Raw genomic sequence first — 6,651 nt, 5'->3', positions numbered from 1 at the left:
AAGAATATTGAAACTCCCATAGACCTTGAACTTGTTCCAGTTTTTATATCCTCTGATGGCATATGCAGAAATACACTGCAGCATTTCACACAGCATGGATTCTGAACAACTATTTCTTGCCTTGGGTTTATTTCAAAAATTTTTCTAATTAATTATATGTTTATAATGGCAACACTATTATACCTGATAATTGTGCTTCAGTTTCCCTATGAGGATCGTTGCTAATGCTAGAAGAAATAGTTCTTTCATAAATGTGTAAGTTGTTTAAAAAACATCTATGGCTTGGGGCACCTGGGTCTGTTAAGCGTCCAACTCTTGGTTTCAGCTCAGGTCATGAGCTCACGGTTTGAGAGTTCAAGCCCTGCATTGGGCTCCATGCTGGCCGTACAGAGCCTGCTTGGGATTCTCTCTCATTCCCTCTCTGCCCCTCCTCAGCTAACACTCTCCCTCTCTCTCTCTCTCTCTCTCTGTCTCTCTCTCAAAATGAATAAACTTAAAAAAAACAAACAAACAAACATGGCTTAAAGGCAATAGTAATCTTTGACTCAGCAGTTAAATTTTGGGGAATTTATCCTTAGTAATTACCTATTAATGTTTAGAAATATTTAGAGTAATTAATAGCAAAGAGAATATAATGTCATTTTAAGAAAGAAAATATGATTTGATTTCTGACTTGAAGTTTAATGGTAGGCATATGAATGAATAAAATAATAAGAATATATCTGCCAAAATATTACAAAATGGTGAATGTTACATGAAATTTTAATTTTAATTGTTAAGTTTCTCTATAGTGATCATTTCTTTCTTCCACTAAATTTGTGTTGCATTATTATTAAATAAATAAATGAATGCTATATGAAATTCAAGGTTATATTGAAATGATGACGTAGCTAATCTCCATTATCACAGTTACAGAATCTCAGAGATGGAATGGGGTAAAGTAACATGTCACCTTCCCTAAGTATCTTCCCAGCACAACCCAGCAGCCCTGATAGAGGGTGAATCAGCATCTCTCGGTAATCCTTCCAGGGAAAAACTGTATGGCTCTGTGCTCTTGGGCTATGATTTTGGATTATAATTCACTATATGAGAGATTTTTCACTTCACTAGGAACCACTTTGTCTAGAGAGGTTCTTGAAAACAAATTATCCCAATATAAATAATTAGTACTTAAGTTAGAACGTTTTTGTATGTAACAAAAGATATTAAAACTAGCAAAAGCAGTTCAAGTCACCTGCTTTTTGGCTTTCCTAACAAATTTAATCTTTTATTGGCATATAAAAGTTGCTGTGTATTTAAAAGAGATAATGTAACTACTTAAAAGTTGAACAAGAGAAGTTTCAAAAATTCACTTTAACAGAAGTGACCAATTTACCACAACTCTGATTATAGAATCAACTGTTTGATCATGACTGCTATTTAAAGTGCAGAGAAAAATGCTAGGAGCCTAAAAGAAGGCAATATGAAAGAGATAAATCATTAGTCTGGCTCTCTGGTAATACACTGAGAGAATATGCTTTTAAACAAGAACTATTAAGAAAACTATTAGAAACTATTGTAACCAGGAAAAAAGTTAAAAGAATACTTCAAAGATAATTGCAGAAATATACTTTAAGAAATAAGTGACTAAAAACCATTCTGGCAAAGCTATAGTACAGTTTAACATTTTATTGGAGAAAATGTTAATTAGACACACAAACATATATATATATATATATATATGTATATACATTACATATATATGTACAAATATGATATAGATATGGAGTTATATATATTAATATACAAAGTTATATATATTACATATATTGAATTATATAATGTACGTTTAATATGTTTTATATAGAGTGTGTGTAGAGAGAGAGAGAGAGAGATAAACAGAGATGGAAAGAAAGACAGAGAAAGATAGAGACACACACACAGAGTGAGCTGTGAGTCCAAAAAGGGATTTATAACAAGTGGTTTGGAAATGAAATATCAGCCAGTCTATGGTGAATACAGTATCACTAGTTGATTTCTTTATACTATTTAAAAACTAGCAAATGTGGCAAAATATTTATTATATGTAAATATATAATAACAAATAATAAATATATAGATCTATCCTGATGCATGAAGAACATATCAATATAAGTGGAAGCCTAAGAATAAACCAAACTTTGTTGTAGACAAATTCTTGAATATGTATTTTTAATAAGAAATATATTTTAGGGGCACCTAGATGGCTTAGTTGGTTAAGCATCTGACTTCAGCTCAGATCATGATCTCACAGCTCATGGGTTTGAGCCCTGTTGGGCTCTGTGCTGACAGCTCAAAGCCTGGAGCCTGCTTCGGATTCTGTGTCTCTGTCTCTCTCTGCCCCTCCCCCACTTTCTCTCTCTCTCTCTCTCTCTCTCTCTCTCTCTCACTCTCTCTCTCTCTCTCAAAAATAAACATGTAAAATTTTCTTAAAGAAATATATTTTAATAATATGTTCATTTTAAGCAAAAATTGGTCTTTCACTCATTTTTAATTTTGTAACCCTTGTTGGAGGCTGATTGATTTCTTTAAAATTATGATACTCTGTGAGAGTATCTTTTAAAATGACATTGATCTTTCCAGTGGAAAAATAAACTAGATTCATTGAAAAGGAAAAGATAAAGAATAGATTTTATTTCCATTGTTTGGATACAGCACAAAATGAAGTGATAATTTTATAAGACCATCAATATTGCAAATGGCATAATGTAATCATTATCACAGTATCACAGTTACAGACTCTTAGAGATGGATGGGGTATAGTTGGAGATCGCCTTTCTTAAGTTCCTAATTTCTTGTGTTTATGACAAGATAGTCCTGAAATCCTTCACCGAAACTTCATGCAAACTAGAGTTTACATGAAAACTGTCCAGTTGTTAATAACTCAGTTGTAGTGGGTTGAATTGTGACCCCTGAAAGACAGGCCCATCTGCAACCTCAGAATGTGACCTTAATCAGAATAAGGGTCTTTGCAGATGGGATTAAGATACGGATCTCAAGATGAGATCTTCCTGGAGTAGGATGGGCCCTTAATCCAATGACAAGTGTCTTTATCAGAGACAGAAAAGGAGAAGACATGGAGACACAGAGGGGGAAGTCCTGAAGATAGAGACAGAGATGGAAGTGATGTAGCAACAAGCCAAGGAAGGCCAAGCATTGCTCCTTCTCAGCAAGGAGAAGCTCGGAGAGAGGCATGGAAGGGGTGCTCCCTCAGAGGCTCCCACCTTGGAGCCAAAACCTTGACTTCTGACTCTTGGCCTCCCAACCTGTGGGAGAAGATATGTCTGTTGTTATAAGCTACCAAGTTGTGATAACATGTTATGGCGGCCCTAAGAAATGAATTCATGTGGTGATTCTCAGAAGATGAATGAAGGGAAAGATGGTCTACCGATTCAGGGTTCTATAGCCCCGTCTTAGGTTACAGGAGTATGAGTATAGCTGAACAATAATAAAAGCATAGCATCAAGAACATTTAGTTTGTTCTCTTTTTTCAATATCTAAAACAAGAGTATGTTCTTAAGGAGATTTGGAATTATCTTAAGGCTAATGCTCATTAAATTTATTTATTTTGAAATTTAAAAAATAACTAATTCCAGAGGCGCTTGGGTGGCTCAGTTAGTTAAGCATCCGACTTCGGCTTGGGTCATGATTTTGTTGTTTATGATTTCGAGCCCGGCATCGGGCTCTGTGCTGACAGCTCAGAGCCTGGAGCCTGCTTCAGATTCTGTGTCTCCCTCTCTCTCTGTTCCTCCCTGCTCATGCTCTGTCTCTCTCTGAAAAATAAATAAATATAATAATAATAAAATAAATAATAAAAATTAAATAATTCCGGTATAGTTAATATATAGTGTTATATTTGTTTCAGGTGTACAGTATAATGATTTGACATTGATTAAATTTAGTTGAGTAAGATGAATGTTGGGAATCTGAGTGAATTGGTTTTGTTTTCTGGACAGGCTAAGCTTGTGGATAATTCTGATATCTTCCTTCTTGTGATGAATAAACTTTGCCTCTCAATATGGTGAAATTCATATCGTATCACCTAAAAAAAGAGCTAAAACATTCTGATAATTGTTTTATCACCACAAAAATATGCTCTTGTGCCAAGCACTCACCCAAACGTCCACAATAAAAATAGCCATTTATACAAATACATTTATGTTTTCACTATGAATTTCTGACAATAAGAGCAGAAAAAGGGGGTGCTGAAATGAAGAAGAAAACACTGGAAAAGCTGAGCTATTGTCTTTCCCAAAAATAACAAAAACCACTTTCTTTTCTTACAGAAGTTAAGACGTAAGTAGAAGACGAACTTTAGTGCTTTGTGTAACTATTCAATTTACCAGGAAATTTAAATAATTCTTGAGAGAATCCAGCTTACAAGACGTTACATTCACGAAGAAAGTTTCATTCCACGTAGTTATGGAATAAAATCAAGGCTAAATTAAGCAAGTTTTGAAAATAAAGTTTATGCTGAAAGAAAATAAAATTCAGACTAAATTAAGAGTCCAATTTTAATGTTTTACTAATTACAGGTAATAGTTCCTGCAGTTTTGCAATGTTACAGAAAGTGTAAAACACACTTCTTGAATTATTTAATGTCCATAGTAATCACTGTTACCTGAAGTGAGCTTTTCTCTCTGCAATAGAAGCATTAGAGAAAGTGTACAAAGTGTTATCCTGCACTGTTCAAAGAAAATCTGGTGGAAGAAGCATTACCTACACCTAAAAAAAAAATCGAATTATACAGCAAATTTTACTCCATCAACCTTAAGTGTGCCCCCAAACCATGCTTCCAAACTGTCATGGGAACTTGAAATCCCGTACTCTATTACAATATTCATCTAAGAGAGTCGCATTTATTTTTTTATGAAACTCCCTATTAGCAAGGAGAATTACGAAGTATTTCCCAGTTTTAAAGGACACCGCAATGTCTTTCTAGGTTGGTTAATTAAAAGGAGACCGACGGGTTAATAATCAGTATATTAATTGTCATAGAGACGGTGAGTAAAATTTCCTCCTGATGACAAACATGGTTTTATAACTAAGCGAGCAAGTAAAGTTTTCTACAAAAAATTTAATGTTCTCGGGGCGCCTGGGTGGCGCAGTCGGTTAAGCGTCCGACTTCAGCCAGGTCACGATCTCGCGGTCCGTGAGTTCGAGCCCCGCGTCAGGCTCTGGGCTGATGGCTCGGAGCCTGGAGCCTGTTTCCGATTCTGTGTCTCCCTCTCTCTCTGCCCCTCCCCCGTTCATGCTCTGTCTCTCTCTGTCCCAAAAATAAATAAACGTTGAAAAAAAAATTTTTTTTTTAATTTAATGTTCTCAAAATTGTATCTCAGTTGTGTATATTGAAACATATCCTTCATGGGGGCGCCTGGGTGGCGCAGTCGGTTAAGCGTCCGACTTCAGCCAGGTCACGATCTCGCGGTCCGTGAGTTCGAGCCCCGCGTCGGGCTCTGGGCTGATGGCTCAGAGCCTGGAGCCTGTTTCCGATTCTGTGTCTCCCTCTCTCTCTGCCCCTCCCCCATTCATGCTCTGTCTCTCTCTGTCCCAAAAATAAATAAACGTTGAAAAAAAAATTTTAATAAAAAAAAAAAAGAAACATATCCTTCATATAATAAGACCATTCTTTGCTTCTTTTAGGGAATACAATGAAAATGAAACAGCTTTTGGACATAAGATACACAAGAGGTATAAATTATACTTGTTATATGAACACAGGTGCACACATATTTTCTAGCTTAAAAAAGAAAAAAAAAAAGCATTGTTTACCCAACGCTTTGCTTCACGTGTTAAAGGACTAGCATCGCTAACTGTTCAACTTCTGTTAAAGGTGTTTGTTTTTGAAGCTTTATCTTTTCTTGTCAACCTAATTTTAACAAAGGTTAAATTACAGGTATTTAAACTTACAATGTTTATTTTCTACTGAATAGAAGATTTCTTCTTTAAATTTCTGCATGCCTATTTCCAACACATATAAAAGAAATGAAAAAGAATATACTTTTTCTGATTTTTATCCCAACCCTTTAAATGTCCTCACAATACTCATGTGATAAAAAGCTTGTAACCCAGGAGGGGCTATGGAGATGATTCAGCCTTACTCTCACCCCACCTCCAAAGGAAAGTGAAAAACACTGGGTGCTGGAAAGCTCATACTTTGCTAATAGTCTCGTTGCCAAATTGGTGTGCGTGCCCTAGGTCGAGTTACTCACCATGAAATAGTTATACATAAATGCTCACAAGAATAATTTAAAATTTTTGAGAAGTAACTGAGAAGGTCAGTGTAAAACACAGATAATTTACTGGAAATTAATGCGTATCTGAGAAGGGTTAATAGCCAGCAGCAGCCCAAATTACAGTAGTCTTTTTATTGAGGCAACAGAAGATAAAAATTACAATCAAATAAAATAAGTAAAATACTAACATTAATAATATGTTAACAGTTAATCTACTGCACTGTGATTTACCAAGACCAGAAGGAAGTCCAGATATCATGTTATAACATGATATAACATGTTATATCATGTTATAACGTTATAACATTATATCATGTTTCATTTGCATAACCACAAAGCCGTATCTGTTCTTCACTCTCTTTTTTATTGTTTTTCTGGTATCTTTAAAAATAACCTA

This window comes from Leopardus geoffroyi, chromosome B1, assembly GCF_018350155.1.
Source record: "Leopardus geoffroyi isolate Oge1 chromosome B1, O.geoffroyi_Oge1_pat1.0, whole genome shotgun sequence".
Lineage (NCBI taxonomy): Eukaryota > Metazoa > Chordata > Mammalia > Carnivora > Felidae > Leopardus > Leopardus geoffroyi.
Note: the sequence above shows the minus strand (reverse complement) of the source record.